At 46.0% G+C, this 25,365-nt stretch overlaps 1 protein-coding gene across 7 annotated transcripts in view; it reads right to left on the minus strand.

Annotated features, from left to right (window-relative positions):
• The window catches only part of PTK2 (protein tyrosine kinase 2), a gene marked incomplete at its 3' end in the record, with an annotated part of 628,214 nt that overhangs the window by 108,490 nt on the left and 494,359 nt on the right, over nucleotides 1–25,365 (minus strand). The gene's annotated exons all lie outside the window — the stretch shown is intronic.

The following is a 25,365-nucleotide window of genomic DNA, read 5'->3' on the forward strand; positions in this document are numbered from 1 at the left end:
AATACTGATATAAAACTATAGATTTTACATACAGTAAAAAATATATTCGTGTAAGCCCTGCCCAGACTTCTGCTTTTAGTTTTTGGATGGAGTGGGGAAGGCTTCCACTGCTATCTGGGGCTCCATAAGAGAGATTTCCCTTCACTTTCTGTACAGGTGAAAACTGTTTTACCAGACAGGAAGTGAGGACAAATCTCCAGCAGGGACAACAAGCTGATGGGGGTCCTAGGCCTAAATATCTCAATAGGAATAAAAAATTATTTATATTTCTGCCTGTGTAGCTATTCGGGGTTCCTACCTAATGAAACTGTTGTCAGCGGGAACAGAAAGCAAAGGAAATATCTGTAAGGGCCCATTCAAACCAGAATCTGCACATACCTGCGCATTTTTGACTGCATGTTTACATGCATTTAATGCATGCTTACATACACTTTGCACCGCGCTCAGCACTGCATTTGCAGTGCTATTTTATTCTATACATTTTTGGGTTTGACTTTCTTGGCTTAAAGGGGTGCAGTGCATTGCATTTAAAGAGCATTTGTAGCGCGTCCCTGCATTTGAGGTGCAGAAAAATACAGCCTGCACTACTTTTTTTTTTTTAAACTTCGCTGAACTGCACTGCAATGATGTGAACTATGCCCATAGGATTTCCTTGGGTTTGGGCTGTCTATGCAGTTGGAGTGCAGTTCAAAATGCATCCCAACTGCGTTCGGTGTGAAAGGGCCGCTCCTAATTGAGGTCCGGATAGCAATAAAATCTGACAAAGGGTTAAAATGCTTTAAGCTGGCAATAGCTGGATCAAAAATTGGCTTGCTCAGCAAGGATCACCCAAGATTTGATCTATCTATGGGCAGGCTGAATGTACTGAAGTCCATCCATTGGAACATTGGCAACCAGCTTGACTGATTATTTTCATGAAATCACTGATTGTGTTGATGGGGGAAATCAAGCAATTTTCTTTTAGGATCCTTTCACACGAGCAGTGCGCTCGCCGGACTCCATTTTTCTCAGCTGGGATCGATCCGCCACTGATTGTGTTGATGGGGGAATCAAGCAATTTTCTTATAGGCTCCTTTCACACGAGCAGTGCGTTCGGCGGACTCCATTTTTCTCAGCGGGGATCGATCCGCCACTGATTGTGTTGATGGGGGAATCAAGCGATTTTTTTTTAGGATCCTTTCACACGAGCAGTGCGCTCGGCGGACTCCATTTTTCTCAGCGGGGATCGATCCGCCGATCCCCGCTAAGCAGGCAGATGACAGCTCTGTCTCCGCTTACTTTGCAGAGATGGAGCTGTCAGATCCCCGCTCTTCTCTATGGGAGATCGAAGGAAAAAGGACCGCCTGTCCGTTTTCATCCGATCCTCCAGACGGATGGAAAATAGGGTTTCCATCCGTCTGGATTTCACGGAGAGGATCGGATAGCAGCGGACATGTCACCGCTGACATCCACTGCTCCATAATAGTACATGGAGCATCCGATCAGGTCAGCCTGAAAAACTGACAGGCGGACCGGATCGGAAAGCCTGTGTGAAAGGGGCATTAATCCTACATAATCTATGGGCTGCTTCAGACCAAGTGTCTGCATCAGATGTCTATTCTGGTGAGGACCCATTACAAGACAAGGCAAAATGTCTCGTCTCCTACCTGGCTGGTTCACATCCCCAACCCACCACATCTTGCACCACTCAGCTGCCAAAGGAACTTAATGAAATGTCACTGTGATATTTCAATAAAAAAAATAAAAAAAAGAAGTAAATTATGCGCCACCATCATCCTACTGCAGCATATCAGTGGCTGTTATCAAATACAGCCAGTGGTATGCACCAGCCCTTGATCTTGCAGCCCATAGCCACATGCTTCAACTGTACTGGGTCTTAATAGCTTGACCCCATCTGGTCTAAATGTATTTCTGAGGGCGGTCAAGACCTGAAGGCGGATAATCTATCGCCCCATTTTTATGGATATATGCTGAAATTACTGATCATCTTATCCTACTGGCGGTGAAGATCAGCTTATAAACCATACTCTGTGACTTTAGGTTTACCTAAAGCCGAGGAGAAAAATGTAATATACTGCAGTGTGTCGGTGCTTAGATGTGGTGGCTGCATTCGTTTTATTTTTGTCCTAGGATGACAATACTCATTCACTGCACCTATAGAGGAACAGTGTTGTCTAATTTGTGGGTGTTTTTTGTGTCATTTTATGTATACTTTTTGTGCAATTAAAGGTTCATAAACCAATACAAGTGAATTGGTTTCTATCGCACTCAGTCCTACATACATATATATACATATACACTCGCACATTTTTTTTTCTCTTTTTTAAATACTTATGCCCATTTCACTTGTGCTAAAAATTATAGGAAATTATATATATATCCACAGTATATATAGATATAGATATAGATATATATATATACACACACAAGGGTTGAGCTCTCATCCATATGGTAGGTTTGTTGTGTTGGATTTTGTTTGTGGAGGAGCTCCCCTTGCTAATTGGAGACCTTGTAGGACTTGTTAGGCTATTGGGTTTTGTTTCATACTAGAAAAGGAAGTGTGTTAAAAGCCTAGTACACACCACTAGTTTGGCTGAACGAAAACAAAAACTGAAAGCTCCGGTCGGAGCCGCTGTACTTCCAATCCTAAGTACAGTGATCTCCCCTGCTGTTCTGTGGTGTTCTGAAAGCGGGACGGTCCCTTGCCAGAACACTCCTGTGAGCGCTCGCAGCCATTGGCTGAGAGCACTGATCGGGAGTCGGTCGGCTGCCGGTTTTCCAGCATGCACGTCTGACAGAAGCAGGCGGAGCAGCCGGCTTCTGGCAGACCAGCATGCAATACACATGGGTCGCATGTCAGACAGTTTTAGCTGAACCAACCAACATTCGGCCTACGCGTACCAGGCTTAACAGTGCAGAACTTCCACCCCTTCAGCTCAAAAAAACACAAGGAAGAGATCCTGTAGTCCACAGAGAGAACTGGAAGGGCTGATAAGGTTGCTTAAGTTAACACTACAGAGTACACAGGACAAAAGTTGATTTCAGGCAGGACCAACAGGCATCTTTTGCACTTCTTAAAACAGAGAAAGCATTTTCAATGGTATATTTAAAGCCCTACTCTGGGCTGTGTGGGAAGATCCGTACAGCTGCTGCGTCTTTCAGCTTGTCGTTGATTTTGGCAGACTGGCTGTAGTGAACCCCTGCCACTCAGGTATAGAAACATGGTCCTCTGCAAGGATGTCTATTGATCCGTAGGAATGAACACTTAGGCTCCATTCACACTTGTGCGGTTTGTCATGTGACTTTGGACATCAAAGTCGCTTAACAAATTGCACAACATTCTTCTCAATGACAACCATTCAAATTAGTGTGACTTAAAGTCACAGCGACTTTGAAAAGGTGACTGCATTACTTTGGTGCGACTCATTCATAGAATGTATAGTCAGATCAAAATTGCACCAAAAGTCGTTCCTAAGTCGCACTGGAAATCGTGCGACTTTGGAGACGCGCTAATGTAAATTGAGCTTTAGAGATTATGTAAACTCACAAATATTAAGGTCAAAGACAGCCAAGCATACTACATTTCCTGCAATATCTGTCTATACTTTACTATCTGCAGGTTGTAGCCACCCGGAAACAATATTGCGCACAATATCCTTCCAGCAAAGATTCCATCATTGATGAGAGCGGAGATACACGGCCCAAGGAATGTCAGAAATGTCATGTGCATGGTCATGAAAGCAGTCACAAATATTTAGGGCAAAGTGCGCAATACAAATCTAACACAAAAAATAAGATCTACTCTAGATAGATGTTTTCGCAGGCCTTGGGAAAGATACAAAACTAGATGGGTAAGTGCAAACGAAGAGAAGAATATAAGCCAGATACATTGACGTCTCTGGCCATATTAGAAGAACATAATGATCAAGCAAAGGTCTCCACGCAAAGTGACAATGTCATGATCGGTGTGCTAAGCTGTAGGGAATATTAAAGCTTGTTTCATTTATCAGCAGAAGGGATGGTAATTGCATTGAATGAGAAGTGTCCCCTGTGATGGTGTGAGTTGTTGTCATTGAAATGTTCATTTCTCTACCCCAAACTCCACCCCCCAGCATCTCCGCAGCTGTGATCTTCAAGTGCTGAGTGGGTAATTATGAGACGCTGGACCACTCGTCAAATGTGTCAATATGCCCGCCCTCTCTACCCCCTGCTGATTAACTTTCTGTAAAAAGCAGCGGTCTATGGAAGGAGGAAGCAGACCTTCAATGACTTTCATTCACCCACCTGTCCCATATGTTGGATTACTTGAAGATCGGTCCATGTACCGAGACCATGTTCAAGCATGGTTGTGGTATATAGATGACTGTGACGGTGTTCACCGTCACTGGGTGTAAAGAACAGATACTTGGGGGACGCCGAGAGAATGGTTTGGAAGGCTTCAAATGGGAGGAGTGATATTTGTCAATGGTTTCTCTCAAGAAATGTGGAGATTTGATCCCACTGTTAGACCTGTGGCCTGTTGCCATTGAGTCTGTGACACCTAGATGTGTATTCCATGTGTTTCAATGTAGACGGACAGACTGTCATTGGCAGTATTGTCCTATTGTCTATCTATTGAGATGGGGTGTGGATTGTATTAAGTCTGCCTGTCCATTTTGTTAAATGTTAATGACCTCACATTGTTCTGTCCGGACGGCCACATAATTAGTTCAGGTTAATTCTGTCTCTGTATACAATTTCATCTGCATAGGATAATGTAATCAGGCAACCCATGACCTGTGTGTAGTAATTTGATAAGGAGGGGGATGTGCTCATGCGTGTATAAATTGAGTGTGAAACTGTTCAATAAAGGAGAGAAGGTTCCAAAACTTGTACGAGTTAAGTTGTTGGCTAGCTTTGTAGGAGGATGGCTGGGAAAATCTGGGGTATATGTTCATGACTGCAAGGAAGCCGTATACTGATGGAAGACCACAAGTACAGCGTGGGTTAGCGGTTCCGTTACAATGACATTTTTGTGGTTTTAAATGGCTCCTCTGCAGAATTTGATAAGTTTGTCTTTTTAGTTAGCCCTCCATTCACACCTGAGCAATCTGACGTACATTTCCAGAAGCATTGACACTAGATTCCAATGAAAATCTAATGTGCTTGTTCATGTACGCAGGGGTGTCCAAACTATGCCCTCCAGCTGTTCGTGAACTACAGTTCCCAGGAGGAATTGTAAATCTCTGACATTCACAGACATAACTAGGCATGATGGAAATTGTAGTTCCTGAACAGCTGGAGTCCATAGTTTGGACATCCCTGATGTACGATCAGTGTTTTGTCCCTCAATGCTCAGAAAAAGTACATGAGCTCTTGGGGCATGGTCGCCCATTTTTGGCCCCAATAGACTTGAATGGGAGCTTTCCCATTCACTTACACCTTAACACTTAGTTTAATCCATTCTCTTCTAGGTCATCTGTTGCTTTCCTCGATATCAGTGTGTCTGTTGGCCAGGAAAATAAGACTTTCAATAATCTCTACAGTAAACCTACAGACAGGAATGCCACATTGCATTTCTGTATGCTAAACATTAATGCAAGAATTTATCTGTCTCACAACTTGTGTGTATCCACAGGCACAGGATATACTCCAATCCTGAGGATCAAAGAATATAGACAAATCATGTGTGACAGGTTTTTGCAACATGTTGCAGTAACTTTGTATACTTCTAATGAATAAAAAAAAAAAAAAAATGAAACAGTGCTGATAGAGTGCATCTTGCTAGCCAATCAAAATGTAGCAAAAACATACCCATCAGCAGGACCGGTATTTCAAACAACCCCTCCCCCTAAGGGTGACCTGGTCCGGTTGTCGGTTATTTATTTTTAGCTACAATATCTGACATATGTATTGTCACCAGAGAAGACACTACAGACCAATAATTGAAATACGGCACAACACAATGAAGCACTACAAGATATGGAAGCCTCTGCAAAAGTTGCTTCTAATAAAACAGTAAACTAATAATCAAAATAATCTTGAAGAGCTCTTCTACTTAACCACTTTACGTCTGTTCACAGTAATACTACTGCGGCAGAGTGGTTCGTTATCGTCTGATGACGTAGTATTAACGTCGTCAGACACTCCCCCTTCTGGGCGGCGCTTGCGCGCCGCCGGAGGCTCGCTCCCGCTGTTTTCATTCACAGCGGGAGTCGGGCCAGGGGAGGAGCAGCGGCGATCGCCGCTGCTCTGCCCCGATCGCCGGGGATCGAGTCTGGAGATCCGCCCGCTGTGTGTAAACACAGCGGGCGGATCTCCATAGTGACAGGGAGTGACAGATCGGACTGTTCAGCATAGCTGGACATCCGATCTGTCCCTGACTCACTTAGTCACCTCCCCCCTACACGTCAGTAAGCACCAGGCATACATTAACCCCTCCCTCTCCAATAAAATTAACCCCTTCCCTGCCAGTGTCATTTTTACAGTAACAGTGCATATATATAGCACTGATTACTGCAGTAATGTCACTGGCACCCCCAAAAGTGTCAAAAATGTCAGTCAAGGGTCCGATCTGTCCACCGCAATGTCGCAGTCCCACAAAAAAAAATCGCAGATCGCCGCCATTACGCGTTAAAAAAAAAAAACACCAAAAATGACAGAAATCTTTCCCTTTGTTAGTAAACGCAATAACTTTTGCGCAAACCAATCAAAATACGCTTTTTGCAATTTTTTTTACCAAACATAGGTAGCAGAAAACAAATTGGCCAAAAATTTTTTAAAAAATTGGTTTTTACATCTTTTTTGGGGGGAATTTCATATAAAAAAATGTTAAAAATATTGTTATTTTTTCAAAATAAACGCTCTTTTTTTGTTTATAGCGCAAAAAGTAAAAATCGCACAGGTGATCAAATACCACCAAAAGAAAGCTCTGTTTGTGGGAAAAAAAAGGACATAAATTTCGTTTGGGTACAGCGTCACACGACCGCGCAATTGTCAGTTGAAGTCGCACAGCGCCGAATCGCAAAAAGTGGCCTGGACGGAAGACAGCAAAATCCTCCGGTGGTAAAGTGGTTAAAGAACCAAAGTAAAAATAAATAGATGAAATTATCAGAACTAGTTTTTGCTGCAATATTCATAAGCAATCCAGAGATTTCTGTGCAGTACTTTTTGCTATTGCTAGATGTCCTCAGTCTGATGGCCCGCACCATTCAACCTTTCTCTAATCCCAGGTCGTCCTGGACCCGCCCCCAGCCTGTGACTAGGCAGTAAAGTAGAAGCAGTACAGTGAGGAGTTTATCTCTCTGTGACTCTTCCCTCTCCTCCTATCAGCATGCTCCTTGTCACCACATGTACCGATTGGCTCTTTATGCTGCTTCTTAAGGCTCATACACACTTGACGGAAATTGGACGAAATATCCTCCGATTTTTCTCTCTCTTGCTCAGCGTTCATAACTGTTTTGAGTTGACAGTGCATAAATGTTCACGAAATTTCTCGTCCGATTTTATTTTTTTTTTGGGACATTTGTTCCCAGACTCCCGGGTTGTCAGCAACTTCAGATCATGTGCGGTCTTTCGTATCTGATTTTTCGTGGATGTACTGCATACACATTAAACGAAAATTGGTCGTCTGGGGACGGACGATAAAAATTTTGGTGTTTGTCCCGCCGTTTTTTTACGCTGAAAATGTCAGCATCGGCTGTTGAAAGTTGTGTACACACTAGCCGAAAATCGTACGATTTTACCTCGGATGGGATTTTTCGGCAGATTTTCTACTAGTGTGTACCCCACTTTACTCTCACATTCCAGCCTTGCTGTATAGGGACTGCAATATCAGGTCAGATCCAGATACAGTAAAACCTTGGTTTGAGAGTAACTTGGTTTAAGAGCGCTTTGCAAGACCAGCAAAATTTTCAAATTAATTTTGACTGGATATACAAGCGATGTCTTGATATACAAGTAGTGTCATATCACAACTGGGTATAAAAGAGAAGAGAGGCGCCTCTAACTGTAGAAATTTGGTTAGATTTAATGAAGGTACAACATTTAGCAACTCACATGGTTGATGATTGGAACAGGCACATCTAAGTATGCAGGCATCCAGGCTAAAGCTGTCCACATAGACCGTCCTCCGCACCTCCATCTACGGCATCCCTTCCATGCTGCCCCTCGCTTTCAGATCGCTTTACTCCAGGGTGGTCTTCCCGGTCAGGATTACAGACTAGCAGCGGGCGGTGCAGAAGATAGTCTTTGTGGACAGCTTTACCCCGGATGCCTGCATACTTAGATGTGCCTCTTTTATTCATCAACCATGCGAGTTGCTAAATGTTGTACCTTCATTAAATGGAACCATATTGCTACACTTAGAGGCGCCTTTCTTCTCTTTGATACTCTGTAGCTCCTGCTGGATTTTGCTTCTAATCCCCTTGTGGAAGCGGCTATTTGTGGATGGACATTTTATGGTTATATAACCTCTCGCAATGCTATAATCTTTTTATATGGACTATAAACTGAAGGACTTATGAATAAATGGTTGTGGAACGAATCGTCTGATTTTCCATTATTTCTTATGGGGAAATTCGCTTTGATACAAGAGTGCTTTGGATTACAAGCATGTTTCCGGAACTAATTATGCTCGCAATCCAAGGTTTTACTGTACTTGCATTTAAAAAATACATTCAAAGATTACACAGCTGCACTAATTTGGTCAACTAATTTGGCAACCAATCATAACCTGTACTGCTGAAAACAGACGAGCACAAGATAAATTCTGATAGGCTGCTACTGAGTACTGAGTAAGTCTTCTTAATCATACTCCAGGAGAAAAGGCCACTGATTAACAATGAGCCATAGAGGAGTAGCCAGTGCACCCTAAATATTACAGCTGGTGCCCAATTTCAGGGCTGCAGCTAGAAATTCCCGGGGACCATCCAGCCTACCGGACACGAACCCCCACGCCCTGCCAAAAATATTATAAAAATGATATTATCTCAGCATAAAACCCTCCCCCTCAAAAAAAAAAAACCTGCACTAATCGGCACATTTACTCTCTAAAAATAAATTCTGTCTGCAAGCCAATATTTTCCCCAAACAAAAATGCAAATATTTCCCCTCCCAGCACAAATCTTTGCCCCCCAATCCCACCTCCCAGCTCAAATCACACCCTAATTCCCCTTCCTATCAGAAAATCACCCACCTAGCACAAATCCTCTTTTTTCTCAAATTCCCTATCCTAGCACAAATCCCACCCCCCCCCCCCCAATCTCTCCTCCTAGCTTAAACCCCCCCCCCCATTCCAGCAAAAATGTCCCCAATCTCTCCTCCTAGCAACCCCCCCAAATACCCACTCACAGCACAAATAACTCCAATCCCTCCTCTGAGCACCAAAAATAAAAAATTAAAGTATTAAAGGTAATATAAACAATAAAAAAAAAAAAAAAAATTAAAGCGCTCCGTCCCTCCGAGATCCCGCGCAGAAGCGAACGCATACAAAAGTGACGCCCTCATATGTAAACGCTGTTCAAACCACATGTAAGGTATCGCCGTGATTAAGCAAGAGCAATAATTCTAGTCATAGACCTCCTCTAACACTAAACTTGTAAACTGTAGGAATTTTCAAAGCGGCGCCCATGGAGATTTTTAAGTACCAAAGTTTGTCGCCATTCCACAAGCGTGCGCAATTTTAAAGCATGACATGTTAGGTATCAATTTACTCGGAGTAACATTCTCTTTCACATTATTGAAAAAAATTGGGCTAACGTTACAGGTTTTCTTATTTTTTAATTCAAAAATGTATTTTTTCCCAAAAAATTGTGTTTGTAAGACTGCTGCGCAAATACAGTGTGACAAAGTATTGCAACAATCTCCATTTTATTCTCTAGGGTCTCTGCTAAAAAAATATATGTTTGGGGGTTCTAAGTAATTTTCTAGCAAAAAATACTGATTTTAACTTGTAAACAAGTGTCAAAAATAGGCCTGGTTTAAAGTATATCTAATGCCAAAACTGGTTTGTGGCTTTGAGTAGTGTGCGAAAGGGTTAGAACTCCTGTCAGGTATTCATTACTGTCTGGGTCCCCACTGGGGAAATTCACCCGGTTTGTCCTGGTATCCATTGTCACCTGGACAGAAAGTAAAATCCAAAATGCCAGAACAGGAATAGTGTGGAAATGTCTAAAAGGGGGGCACCTGCTCTGGAGAGAACAGTCTACCAGTAGGTTTACATTACTGCTTATTGGTAACGTCCACCAAATCACGCACTATCCTGACACACAGAGAAACACGCTGCTATTTAGCAGACATGCAATGGTGCCATTAATTGGTAATAGACCTCATGCATCTGCAAACGCACCACATTTTTGTAAAAGAGTCTAATTTCTTTTCCACGTCTTTAACAAGTAGGGAAGCCCATTGGAATAAAAGGGCTGTCCAGAACCGTGCTTGGTCGCGTTTGCTGGTATGAACCAAGCCTTAGAGGGAATTTCCCTTCCCCTTCCAGTTGTGTCTTTAGAAGAGGAAGGGAAATCCCCCCAACGGAACACAAACAGCTAAAAAAAAATAATAAAAAAATAAATTGATGGCCTTTAACCCTTACCAGCTTTCTAAAATTAAAAACTTTTTGGCTTAAGCTCCTGTTCACATTGGAGTGACTTGTCATGCAATTTGACAGGTTAAATCGCAAGACAAGTCTCATCCTATTGCCGGCACTGGCACTGTTCAAATCAATTTGAAAAAGTAATACATGCACTACTTTTGGCGATTTTGGGTGCAACTTGAATAGCTATCTGTGCATGAAGCCGCACAGATGTCTTCAAAGTCGCACGGAGTTGAGGCTTTGAAATCGTGTGATTTCAGATGACGTTGCACGATTTAACGCAGTCAATGTGAATAGGGGGCTTAGATAAATGTAACCGCCTGCCAACCGCATCACGAGGATGTACGGCGGCAAAACTGCCTCAGTGTGCTGGATCACGCACCTTGTGCTCAATCCGCGTGCATAGGTCACGCGCCCGCTGGCCTGGCTGTGAAGTGTCACAGCTCATGCCGATCACCGGGCCCTGTCCAATAATCGACAGCCGCCCCCCGGTGATCGGCTCTGAGCTTTCCCCTAAACACAGCTCTGTGAATGTAAACAACACAGAGCAGTGTTCAGTGACAGTGGATCTCGTTGTTTATTTCCTGCTAAGCAGGGAAGGAAAACAACTAGATCCCCAGTAAGGCTGCATTCACATGTCAGCGAATGGATCGTGGGCAGAAACACCGCAATTCCGCCCGCGATCCGGAGATCGTTGCAAATCGCGGGACGCCTGTGCATCGCCCATGATTTGCAATAGCACCCCAAACGCTGAGCAATGTTGCCGCGATTTCCGTCTGCCGAATCGCGGTAACATCGCGCAAAAAAAAATCGGGGGACGCATGACGCCCAGAAAAAGGTACAAGAGCTTCTTTGGGGCATCATGCGTCCCGCAATTTTTTGTGCGCAATGTTACCGCGATTCGGCAGGCGCAAATCACGGCAACATCGCACAGCGTTTGGGGTGCTATTGCAAATCACGGGCAACGCACAGGCGTCCCGCGATTTGCAATGATTTCCGGATTGCGGGCAGAATCGCGGTGATTCTGCCCGCGATCCATACACTGACATGTGAATGAAGCCTTAAAGCAGCACACAGTACACACAAACACTTTGTAAACTACATTTAACCCCTTGATTGCCCCAAGATGTTAACCCCTTCCTGCCCAGTATCAGTACAGTGACAATGCAAATTAGCACTGATCACTAATAATGTCACTGGTGAGGTCAGAGGCAGTTAGTCAGTTTCCCCCAGCAAAAGTTAGTGTGAGATTGCCCATCACATCATCGCAGTCCCGAAGTTGCTGATCGCCACCATTACTAGTATAAAAAATAAATAAAAATTACAGTATATATCCCATAGTTTGTAGACACTATAACTTTCACACAAACCAATCAATATACACTTATTGGGATATTTTTTTTTTTTTTACTAAAAACATGACATGTAGCAGAAAACATTTTGGCCAATTTATTAAGAGATTCGATTTTAATTTTTTAATAGGATATGTTTTATAGAAGTAAAAAATATTGTTTTTTTTTCATTTATATAATAAAATTTTAATAAAATTATATACAAATGTATATAATAAACCAGAGGTGATCAAATACCACCAAAGGAAAGCTCTATTTGTGTGAAGAAAATTACATAAATTTCGTTTGGGTAAAGCGTTGCATGACTGCGCAATTGTCTGTTAAAGTAGCGCAGTGCCTCATAGCAAAAAAATGGCCTCATCATGAAGGGGGGGTATTACGTTACGGAGCTGAAGTGGTTAAAGTTACAACTCCAACTAAGAAATGTTAAAAATTCTGAAAGGAGTGTGTAGAATTTTTAAAGAAGGGGTACAAATCAGGAGTATATAGGTTTCCAAGATTAGAGGAACTACATGTCCAAGTTGGTCCTGCAAGACACACGAGATTCTTTAGCTCCAGAAAAATGAGAACAGGGCAAACAGCCCTAAACTTTTTCGAATACAAGACAGAATCTTTAGATGTAACTTACCTAAAGCAGTGCACAAGACTAGCATGAATTTGTGCTCAGCAGCCGGCGAGCTGCCGCCTCCTCACTCTGCTATGTGGATTGTTAATGTTGGACCGCTGCCATCATCTTAGACACTAGAAGGAAATTTGAAGTCAGCGGAGATTCCAAAAGCAAGCTTCTCGGGCAGCAGTACGGCAAAAATCCGCTCCAACGCTGCGCCGTGTGCACCCTATACTATCCGAGCGTGCGGCAACTCTCCAGAAATGAATAATTTTTCCCATATTACGCACGCAGACAGGAAAATACGGCACAACTTTCACTTCCCCTCTATAAATACTTCTATAGGGCTGTAGGAGAGTGGAGAGTGGCTCCAATCCGCCAGCATCCCAGCGAGGAAAATAAGAGAGTCAGCTGCCTGCCCGGCTGTAAAAATAACACTGCATGTTTCAGATGCCTTGTAGATTTCCTTAACAACAAAGCCTGGCTCAGATGTATATCTGGAGGTATGGATTTTATGCAGTAACAGGATTATTAACCCTTCTGGTGCTGTGGGCTTGCATCATGTAAAAACATATACAGGCATACCCCACTTTTAAGTACACAATGGGACCAGAGCATGTATGTAAAACGAAAATGTACTTAAAGTGAAGCAATACCTTTTTTAATTTCTCAATGCATGTAAATACATCAGCTCCATAGGAAATCTTGGTCATGGAGCTTGACATGGCACTGCTCCCAAACCATAAGTGACAAAGACACCAAGCTTGGGGAGCATGTTAAGGGGATCCAGGACTATGACATGGTAGATTACCTAGTAGATTACCTAGGCAAGCGGCCACAAATAGGATATGTTGTAGTCCTGGGTCCCCTCTCGGTGCTTCCTAAGTTTGGTATCCCTGTCACTTATGGTTTGGGAGCAGTGCCATGTAAAGCTGACCAAGATTTCCCATAGACGCCAATGTTAAAATCCGGGAGTAGTGCCATGCCAAGCTGACCAGGCTGTGTCTATACTCGCGAGTGTATGTAAAGTGAGTGTACTTAAAACAGGGTATGCCTGTATATAAGCCATATCTGTTTGAATTTCATGGTCATATCCCCCCCCCCCCCCAAAAAAAAAAAAAATATATGGTAGTAGTGTTATCAGTGCTGGAAATGCAAAAAAACAGTCTATACATTTCCTACTGAATTTAGAGGATGAAACTTTGTAGCCTTACAGTGAGCCTAAAGAAGAATTTAAACCAACTGCATTTAAGCCCCGACTCTGGCAATTACAAATAAACTACCCCTGCACTACAAGGGTTAAATGTTCTAATTCTAGGGGATGAGGGGTAAGGTGTAATACCGCACTCTGGTAGGCTCCAGCTTGTGAGCAGACCCTCATTGCCCTGCCACTGTATTTGATGTCATCATGTGACTGCGGCCCAGTCCATCTTATAGGAGGTGGCTTAGGGGGGACCTTGTAGAGTGAAAAATAAGGTTAAAGCGTAACTCCACTTTTGTTTAGAACAAAAACATTCCCCTCTGGGTGATCTCTGTACATTGCAGGGATATTAAACTTTGTTGCAGATTCCTTCCTTTTGTTATTCTGAAGAAATCATTGTTTGTGCCTCTGTGCTGAGTGGGTGAAATGGGAGTGGTTTCATAATTATCAATCAGCTGCAGGGCTCTAATGAGGAAAGCTGCTGGGCCTGCATCCCTTTAGTCTTGTTCCCATTGGGAGTATTTCACCAAAAATGATATTTTTGTTGCAGGGGATGCCAGAAATCTGACTTGCATCTTAGTGTAGACTTCTGGGAAAATTGGTGAGCCAATCACACAAGCAGGAAATGTTTCTGGGGGTGTGGTCAGTATACATTCTGTGTACAGAACAGCTCCAGGCGGCCATATTGCATTTACAGAAAATTACAACAGCTGCCGATTGAAAAAGAAAGGCAATTTTTAATAACATTCGATCACAATATGATTTGTGTCACAACTGTATACGCTATATTGTTTGTTTTTGTTGATTTTTTTTTCTATATGAAAGTGGAGTTACCTTTTAAGTAATAACTCTAGGGGGATGAGAAATAAGATTTAACAAGCATTTTACCTTGCAGTGCCATGCTATAACCCAGGGGTGTCCAAACTATGGCGCTACAGCTGTTCAGGAACTACAATTCCCATGAGGCCTTGTAAATCTCTGACATTCACAGACATAACTAGGCATGATGGGAATTGTAGGTCCTGGACAGCAGGGCCATAGTTTGGACATAGCTGCTCTAACCCAAGAGTCTCCAAACTTTCTAAACAGAGGGCCAGTTTACTGTCCTTCAGACTTTAGGGGAGGTCAGGCTGTGGCCATTGGGAGTAGTAAAGGTCCTGACATCGGTGGGGAAAAATAATGCTCAATCGTTTGTTTCAGTGGAAGTAATTGTGCCCCATCATTGGTGTCAGTGGGAGGAATTGTGCCCTATTGTTGGTGTCACTAGGAAGAATTCTGCCCCGTCATTGGGCCCCATTATTTATATCCATTTGAAGAAATTGTGCCCCATCATTGGTGCCTTTGGGTCAAATTGTTTGTGTCATTGAGAACAATCGTGCCCCATCATTGGTGTCATTTGGAGAAATTGTGCCCCATCATTGGTGTCATTGAGCCCCATTGTTGGTGTCATTGGGTGAAACTGGGCCCAATCACTGGGATTAGAGGGATGAATTTTGTCCCATCATTGATGTCAGTGGGGGGAATTATGGCCCCAAGGGCCAGAAAAAAGCAAGGTAAGAGCCGCATCTGACCCCCGAGCTGGCAGGGGGCCACTGCTCTAATCAGTAAACATCTCCAGAAAATACTGAATATAAATTTCTAACTAGCAGGCAAAGAGAGCACTAGGCTCCATTTTACACATTTACCTAAGGCTAACTTTCACTAACTACAACCAATTATTTACACCTGGCTCCTACCCCATAATTCGATTTAACATTTTTTTTTCTTGGAGGGGTGGTGGATGTGATGTTACCTTTTTGTGATAGGCGATAATTACATTGCTGCCCCCCCCCCCCCCGCATCTGGGTAGGTCCACATCCCACAGGGTTTTAGGAACTAGCAGAGACCTGCAGCACATGTATGCAGGTTTCCCCCACAAGTGCCAAGCTTTCAAAAACCAGCATTATGGGGAAGCCCTATAGGTTCGAATGGCACATACGCAAAGCATTCAAAGATAGCAGCACAGGGCCAACATAACTGCGGCGGAATTTACTTTTTAACTGCTTTACTGGAAAAAAAAAAAAAAGTCTGTTAACCAAGCTAAAGGACAAATTACACACAGCTGAACTGAGTTAGAGCAGAGATAATACGATTCTACTTCCCCTCCTCTACATGTATGGATCTGTAGTGGATGATAAGGCCTGCATGTGTCTTCCTGGGGCAGTTTCTCCCCTAAACAGAAATGTTCTAAATGTGTATTGTGTGCAATGTACAATTGTGTAGCCATGGGAAAAAAAAAAAAAGGCAAGGTTTTATAGCCTACCCAAGAAGGCTTGTTAAGGGGCTGGTGTGCACTGTCCCATAAACTATGGAATATTGTCTAATCTGGCCAGAAAATGCGTAACTGGGAGACAGTCATCTAATGTCTAGTGCAGGGATCCTCAAACTACGGACCTCCAGCTGTTGCGGAACTACACATCCCATGTAGCATTGTAAAACTCTGACATTCACAGACATGACTAGGCTTGATGGGAATTGTAGTTCCCGAACAACTGGAGGGCCATAGTTTGAAGATCCCTGGTCTAGTGGCACCTAGAGACAGTTTGAAAGCAAACAGCTACTGCTGTGCTCTCCAAAATATATGCTGCAGAGATTGACGGTAGCTCTGAATAAGAAGGGGGCTTGTGGTGTAATCCCACCTTAGGTGAACTTTGTTCTATACCAGACCCGCAAAGATGGGTGTCCCACGGGATTAAATACCTCTACCATCTTTTTAATATACATGGCTTCAAATCATTTTCTTCTTTAAAAGAACAATTGTCCTCATTATTCATTCTATTACTACCAGTTATGTCATGCAGTGCGAGCTCAATTTGATTCCCTAGATAATCCCTTATGTGTGACTCCCCTAGAAAAAAATGCTACGCCGATCTGACTCTACCAAATTTGTTTCCACTTATTACTCTGCATTCATGACTGAACCTAATCCTAGGGTTATCGCTGCACATTCACAGAATCTGACTGGTCTGAATTTAGTGACACCTACAAGACTTCTGTTATTTCTCCAAAACCAGGATTATTCAGCTTAACTTTTTTCTCCAATCTTACTTTACTCCAACTAAATTGCATTGAATGGGTTTACGTTCAGGGACTGCAGACAGGTCGCTGACTTCCTCCATTGCTTCTGGTCCTGTCCTGTGGTCCAGGGATTTTGGATTGAGGTGGGCTCCTTTCTTTCCTCTGCATTGAGCCTTTCTAATGTCCTCCATCCTAAAAACTGCCTCTTGGGACCTGTCCCTTTTTAAATCTGCTAAATGACTTACGTTTTGTTTTTCTGTTAAAAAGGCAATTATGCTGTCTTGGAATGGGTGTAATCCTAATGGTTTAAAGCGGAGTTCCGGCCTCGGGGGTCAATTTTAGCTAAAAATACCCCCGGGACAGTCAGGGCTAGTACATTCCACAATGGATAGCCTCTGAACTGTCCCAGGTTGCACTTACCTGTAAGAAGAAATACTTACCTTAAAAAGTTATTCTCCAGCGCTGCCATCTCAGGTGTGGGCAGCTGAAACCACAGCTTCCCTCTTCGTGTCCTCTTCCGTGACTTCGGAGTCCCATAATGCACTGCACAGGCCCCGCTCGTCACTTCCGGTGCAGGTGTGGCATCCCTTCACAGCTTCTGGGCATGCCCAGAAGCTGTTTAGCAGGGAATGCCGCGCCTGCACTGGAAGTGACGAGCGGGGCCGGTGCAGGCGCATTGATTCCTGGGAGCGATGACATTCAGCTCTCAGGAGTCATCGCAAACCAGAAGAGACGGTGCGGGCCGCGGCCGCAGAGGGAGGAAGTGGAAGGAAGGTGAGTATATTTTCTTCTATAATAAGGTAAGTGACCAAAAAAAAAAAAATCCGCAGTATCCATTTCTTTTTCAGGTTGCACTCAGCAAGTGGATGGCCCAAAATCGATTTTTCAGATTTTGAGGCCGGAACTCCGCTTTAAGATTATTAAGGGCTCCCTTCTGTTATATGGCCTTACTTTTGTACTTCGGCTAAAGCCCCAAAAATATTTGATAAATTAGGGGGTAGATGGATCTCCAGTCCTCACACCTTAGCCTCTCTAGATCCGGGATCTTGAAAAAAAAAACGGAATTTTTGTAAAATCTTACCTGTAAAATTCCTTTCTCTGAGTCCTCCGACAGTCGCCGCCTCTTCATATTCGTCACATATGGGGTATTAGACTTTGCTCCGAAGGAATAGCTAGGCAACAGAATATGTTAACAATAAAGCTTTTAACATATCCCACCCTCAAGGGGTGGTCCCCTCAGTCAATACCCTCCTACTTCCTGCAACCATATCTCAGTTTTAGTGGAATAGCAGTAGAGTATACAACCAAACCCCAAAAGAGGGGCGGGGGCGGCGACTGTCGGAGGACTCAGAGAAAGGAATTTTACAGGTAAGATTTTACAAAAATTCCGTTTTCTCTTACGTCCTCCGACAGTCGCCGCCTCTTCATATTCGTCACATATGGGGATGTCCCAAAGCAGTGCAAACATGAGGGGTGGGAAACGCATCCGCGCCGAAAAGGCAACGCAGTCTCCGCATCAAAGAAAGGAACCTTACCAAAGGAAGGAAACCAGCTGGACAACAGTACAAAACAAGTGCTCAACAGGAGCAACAACCCAGGAAAAGACAAAAAACCAGGGGATACAAAAAACTATCCCAACAGCCAGGAGTCCCCAACAAGGGACCCTATGGAACAGCCGCACTAAGAACCTTGCGGCCAAAGGAAGCATCCGCCGATGCCTGAACATCTACTTTGTAGAATTTAGTGAAAGTGTGCACGGTCGACCAGGTCGCCGCCTTACACACCTGGGCTACAGAAGCCCCATGACGACAGGCCCAAGACGTACTCAAAGATCTAGTAGAGTGCGCCTTCACAGGGACAGGAGGAGCCTTACCCTGCAAGGCATAGGCCTGTTCAATGGTCTGCCTGATCCATTTGGCGATGGTAGAGGCCGAAGCCGCCATACCCTTCCGAGGACCCTCTGGAAGAACAAACAAGGAGTCAGTCTTACGAAAAGACTCAGTCGATTTAAGGTAAACCCTTATCGCCCGAACAACATCCAGAGAATGCAATCTCACCTCCTTTGGATGTTTAGGCTTCGCGCACAGCGAAGGCAAGACAATATCCTCATTAAGATGGAATTCCGAAACTCGTTTCGGAAGAAAAGAAGGATTAGGTCGCAAGACCACCTTATCCAAATGAATAACCAGGTACGGAGACTTGCAGGACAAAGCTGCCAGCTCCGACACTCTGCGAGCCGAAGTGATCGCCACCAAAAAGGCGACCTTTTTGGACAACATAGACAACGAGATCTCCCTGATCTGTTCAAAAGGAGCACGTTGTAACACAGATAGAACGAGATTCAAGTCCCAAGGGGGCAAAGGATCCCTCCTAGGAGGAACCAGATGCCGCACACCCTGAATAAAGGTGCCAACCAAGGAGTTGGAAGCCACGGGACGTTGAAACAGAACGACCAGCGCAGACACCTGACCCTTTATCGTAGCCAGCGCCAAACGCTGAGCAACACCCGTCTGAAGAAAAGACAGCACACGGGAAACCGAGTACGTGCGGGGTGAAAACCCCCTGGACTCACACCAGGCAAAATAGGCCTTCCAAGTACGGTAATAAACCTTCCCCGAGGAAGACTTCCTCGCGTTGATCAAAGTATGAACGACCTCTGGAGAGAGACCCTTCTCCCTCAGGACCTCTGTCTCAACAGCCAGGCCGTCAAAGCCAGCGACTGTAAAGCAGGATGGTAAATCGGTCCCTGAGACAGTAGATCGTCTCGAAGAGGTAGACGCCAAGGGGCGTCGACCGCCAGATTCACGAGGTCTGCGTACCAGGACCGGCGAGGCCAGTCCGGTGCCACAAGAATCACCGTGTTGCGTTCCGAGAGTAACCTGCGAAGGAACCTGGACAGCAACTGAATCGGTGGGAACGCGTACATCAGCCTGTACCGATGCCACGGGGCCACTAACGCGTCTGCCCGAGGGTCGCGCGTCCTTGCCACGAACCTTCTCACCTTGTTGTTGAGACGAGACGCGAACAGGTCCACATCTGGAAGACCCCACTTCGCGCACAACATCTGGAAGACAGCCGGGTGGAGAGACCATTCCCCCTGATCCAGGGTCTGGCGACTCAGATAGTCCGCCTGCCAGTTCTCCACCCCCGGAATGTGAACTGCCGTTATCGCCGGGACATGAGTCTCGGCCCAAGACAGAATGTCGGCCACTTCTCGAGCCGCTCGGGCACTCCTGGTGCCCCCTTGGTGGTTGATGTAGGCCACCGCCGTGGCATTGTCCGTCTGCACCCGAACCGGGCAGCCCTGCAGCCGGTCCGTCCAGCGATGAAGACAGAGATTTATCGCACGTAATTCCAGAATGTTGATCGGAAGGGAAGACTCTCCCTCCGACCAAGTCCCCTGGGCAGACAGAACGCCCAGAACACCACCCCAGCCCGACAGGCTGGCATCCGTGGTGATCACCGTCCACGAGATAGGACGAAACGACTTGCCCCCGGACACCATCGGGGACTGGAGCCACCACAGAAGGTTCCTTCTGGTGCGATGACTCAACGAGATCTGAAGATCCAGAGATTGAGGTCGCCCGTCCCACTTGGACAGGATCTCCGCTTGGAGACCCCGCGTGTGGAACTGGGCGAAGGGAATCGCCTCGAAGGCCGAGACCATCAATCCCAGACATCTCATGCACGTCCTTAAAGACGAGTGCGGAACGTCCCTGAGGGACCTGACTTCCTCCTGAAGAGTTCTGAGTTTGTCTTCCGGCAGGAAGACCTTCGCTTGTACCGAGTCCAGAATCATTCCCAGGTAGGGAAGACGAACCGACGGACTCAGCGTCGACTTTGGAAAATTTATCGTCCAACCAAACTCCTGTAGAGTTTGCATCGTGACAGACAGGTCCTCCTCCAGACCCTGGCTGGTCGCAGACCGAACCAGGATGTCGTCTAGATACCCCAGGACAGAAATGCCCTGGGCCCTCAACAATGCCAGAACCGGTGCAAGCACCTTGGTGAAGACCCGCGGAGCCGAGGCGAGACCAAAAGGCAACGCCACGAACTGGTAGTGATCCTCCGCAATGGCGAATCGAAGGTACCTCTGGTGACCTTCGAAAATGGGGATGTGAAGGTACGCATCCTTCAAATCGATGGAGGCCATGAATTCCCCCGGAACCAGGGCAGCCACCACCGACCGCAGGGATTCCATGCGGAACTTGCGAACCCGCACAGAGCGGTTCAGAGCCTTCAAGTCCAGAATCGGACGAACCTTGCCCTCCTTCCTGGGCACGGTGAACAGATTGGAATAAAACCCCCGAAATCTGTCCCGATGAGGCACCGGAACCACCACTCCCTGAGCCCTCAGGTCCCGCACCGCCAGGTGCAGGTCCCGCAAACGCTCTGGAGACAGTTGAAGATTTGAGGGAAAAAATCTGCTCTCCGGCCGAGAGAGAAACTCGATCTTGTAACCAGATCGAACGATTTCCTGAACCCATCTGTCCCGCACACGGGCCAACCAGGGCTTAAGAAAACCGAGCAAGCGTCCCCCCACCCCAAAACTGGGTGAGGGCGCCCCTTCAGGCCGCACTGTTATGGGCTGCAGATCCGGATTGGCCGGACTTCTGTTTACCAGACCAGGGCTTCTTCTGAGAGCCTTGACCTTTGAACGGCTTGCCCTTGTAGTGCGGCCGAAAGGCACGAAAGGACCCCTGAGGGGGCCGAAAATTAGCATGCTTCTTCCCAGAAGCCCCCTTAGCTTTGGGGAAATGGGGCAAGAGAGTGCTCTTACCCCCGGTGATCCCCTTAATCAACACATCCAGGGACTCCCCAAAGAGGCGAGACCCATCATAAGGTAGATTGGCTAAGGTCTTACGTGAAGACTGGTCCACCGACCAACATTTTAACCAAATCAGGCGGCGAGACAACACCGCCACACTGTGCACACGTGCAGCCAACGGGACTAGGTCCAAGTCCGCATCACACAGATACATGACACCCTGGTGGATTTGATCCACCATATCCAGGGTCGCCGGTGAGGCCGAATCGGCCACTAGGACGCGCCTAAGCATCTGCGTCCAACTTGCGATCGCCTGGGCCGCCATGAGAGAAGCAAACAGAGCCTTAAGCATAGAACCCGTAACAGAATAAGTATGACGGGTAAGAGACTCCAGTCTCCTATCCGTGGCGTCACGGAACACAGGGGAATCCTCTGCAGGAATCGCAGTGGCTTTGTTTAAAACCGCAATTGCGTGATCCACTGGGGGTGGCACACACCACCTTTCATCAGTGGAAGGTGAAAAAGGATAACGCAGCTTGAATCTACTTGGTACAGCAAAAGGTTTGCGCAGATTGCGCCATTGTTCCTTAACAGCGCGCTGAAATTCATCATTGCAGGGAAAAACCTGCGGCGTCCTGTGTTTTCTCTGCGTCCCATAAGCCGCCAAGGCGGCGGGGGGACACACCTCATCCTGCAAACGCAGCGTTTGCTTTATGGAAGCAATCAACTCATCCATGATTGCAAGCTCTTCAGGAGAGCCAGGGGGAGAATTATCAACCCCCTCAACTTCAGCCTCCCCCTCAGACCCTATTAGATCAAGAGAGGAGCGGGACCCCGATAAGGAGGCCCCCGCCATAACAGCCCCATCACCTTCACCCTCAGAATCAGAGGAAAGAGCAACTCTGGGCCTTTTAGTAGATTGAGCAGCCACCAGCATCTGCACCTGAGCAGCAAGGCCAGCCACAATAGTGGCCAAATCCCCCCCTGGGGGGGAGACAGCGGTCCCCTGGCTTTCCACCAAGGCTGTAGGAAATTTGCCCTCCTGAGAATCCATTGCCCCTGTAATGCCAGACAACAAGGGGTTAACTGCCCCTTTTAAGCAAGCGCGGCAAGCGCAGCCCACCGCACCACACTCAGCACAATAAGACCCCCCACAGGGAATATGCAAACTGAACACAGGCAATGGATAGCAAGAACAGAAGGGTAAAACCTGAGGAGACCCTCGCCGCTGCTGCTGCCTCGATCGGTGTTCCTGGAAAGAGGAAGCGATGCTGCCAGGGCGCTCTATGTAAGCCTATGGAGGCTACAAGAAAATGGCCGCCATGCATGTAAAACATGCGGCCGGAGCGGGAGTAGGCAAAATGGCGCCGTTTGGCGCCGAAACCGCCGCTCCACAGTGCAGTAAAAAAAAACACACATTACATTCCAGTAACAGAATACATGTCAGATCGCCGCAGCGATCGCTGTATAGTGCCCAAACATGCCAAAAAACATGCCCCACAGCACACAGCTTCACACACTGATCAGCCTGACACAGACAGTGTCACACATCTCCCACCCCCCCCCCCTGCAGCCCACAGCATGCAGCCGAGAGATAGGGAGACAAGCAGTGTGATTAAAGGCAGGTTACACAGTCCCAGACTGACACCCCCCCAGACAGACAGGTCCCCACATAAATACACTTACCTCACATGGCGTGGGGAACCCGCACAGGCGAACAAGCCGCTGCACATGAGGCAGGGAGAGTCGCATTCAAGACGCACAAAATGGGGGTTAAGAAACCGCACAGCGTCCAGTGAGGTAGCCACCTCACCAATCATCCCTGCACCGAACAGGGATGGGTCGTTCACTGTGCCAGGAGCGTTACCTGGCTGAACGCTCGATGGCAGACTGGGAAGCCACTGACCCACGACCTGCGATCAGGGGGATCAGCCCGAGACCCAGTCTGCATGATCCTCTTCATCCGAAGAACTAACTAATGCTGACAAAAATAACAGCTAAGTAAAGGTAGAGAGAAAACTCAAACAAAATTTCAAAAAGAAGAAAGAGTCTGGGGCAGAAAGCCCCAGCACAGAAAAAGCCAGCCACTCCTGACAAGCTAGACATTAAAACTGAGATATGGTTGCAGGAAGTAGGAGGGTATTGACTGAGGGGACCACCCCTTGAGGGTGGGATATGTTAAAAGCTTTATTGTTAACATATTCTGTTGCCTAGCTACTCCTTCGGAGCAAAGTCTAATACCCCATATGTGACGAATATGAAGAGGCGGCGACTGTCGGAGGACGTAAGAGAAATTAAGATTTTTATTCTGTATATACAGTATCTCACAAAAGTGAGTACACCCCTCACAATTTTGTAAATATTTAATTATATCTTTTCGTGTGACAACACTGAAGAAATGACACTTTGCACAATGTAAAGTAGTGAGTGTACAGCTTGTATAACAGTGTAAATTTACTGTCCCCTCAAAATAATTCAACACACAGCCATTGTCTAAACTGCTGGCAACAAAAGTGAGTACACCCCTAAGTGTCAATATTTTTTGTGGCCACCATTATTTTCGGTACTGCCCCAACTCTCTCGGGCATGGTGTGCACCAGAGCTTCACAGGTTTCCACTGGAGTCCTCTTCCACTCCTCCATGACGACATCACGGAGCTGGTGGATGTTAGAGACCTTGCGCTCCTCCACCTTCCATTTGAAGATGCCGCACAGATACTCAAAAGGGTTTAAGTCTCTGCAGCATGCTGTCAGGGTACAGGCTTTTCTACTCTAGGCTGTGGCTGCTTTCTACAGAAACTGTAAGAGCCAGTTCACACTGGGGCGACTTGTCAGGTGACTTGGTCGCCTGACAAGTCGCCTGCCATAGATTAGCACAGGACCCGTTCTAATAGGAGCGACACAAGTTGCTCCGACTTAGAAAAAGGGTCCTGTACTACTTTGGGGCGACCTGGAGCGACCTGCATTGACTTCAATGATATGAAGTCTGTGCATGTCACTCCGAGGTCGCGGTGCGCGACTTCACAGGTCGCCTCGGCAAGTCGGATCGCCTCAGTGTGAACCGGCTCTAAGGCTAAGCAAACCATTTTGTTTTGATACATCAACACATTCACATATACAAAATATCTCACCACATATTTCAAAACAGGAACTTCACATGCAATTCTTTTGCCATAAGTTGTGTTTTTTTTTAATGGGACTTTTTGGGTTTAGTTATAACAGAAGCTGCAAAGGGAGTGGTGATCCTTACAGTGACCCTGTCTGGGGGGTAAAAAAAAAAAAAAAAATTACTAAGACACTTGGAGCCCATTCACATTGAGGCGACATGACTTCAGGGGGGCGACCTGTGAAGTCCCGTGCACCGCGACTTCGGCGCGACTTGCAGAGACTTCACATAATGGAAGTCTATGCAAGTCGCTCCGAAGTCGCCCCAAAGTAGTACAGGACCCTTTTTCTAAGTCGGAGTGACTTGTGTTGCTCCTATTAGAACGGGTCCTGTGCTACTCAATGGACCGCGACATACCGCGACTTGTCAGGCTGACAAGTCGCGCTAATGTGAATGGGCTCTTACCTGAGGACAAAGTTATTTTATAAACATCCGTCTGTAAATATTTATTCAGTAGCAGCGCTCCCAGTGCTGATTTATTGACATACTTCTGGGTATGTGGAGGAGCATGTCCCCCGCTGACCCCTACATCACCATTGTGTCTTGCAGTGACTAGACAGCAGGAGAAACCATAGAGGTCTTCCTGACCTGTCCAATCAGACTGGCTCTGGAAGCAACACAGTGAAGAGTTTTGAAAATGGGATG

The sequence above is a fragment of the Pelophylax lessonae genome, assembly GCF_965119305.1.
Source record: "Pelophylax lessonae genome assembly, chromosome: 5".
In the NCBI taxonomy this organism is placed as follows: Eukaryota; Metazoa; Chordata; class Amphibia; order Anura; family Ranidae; genus Pelophylax; species Pelophylax lessonae.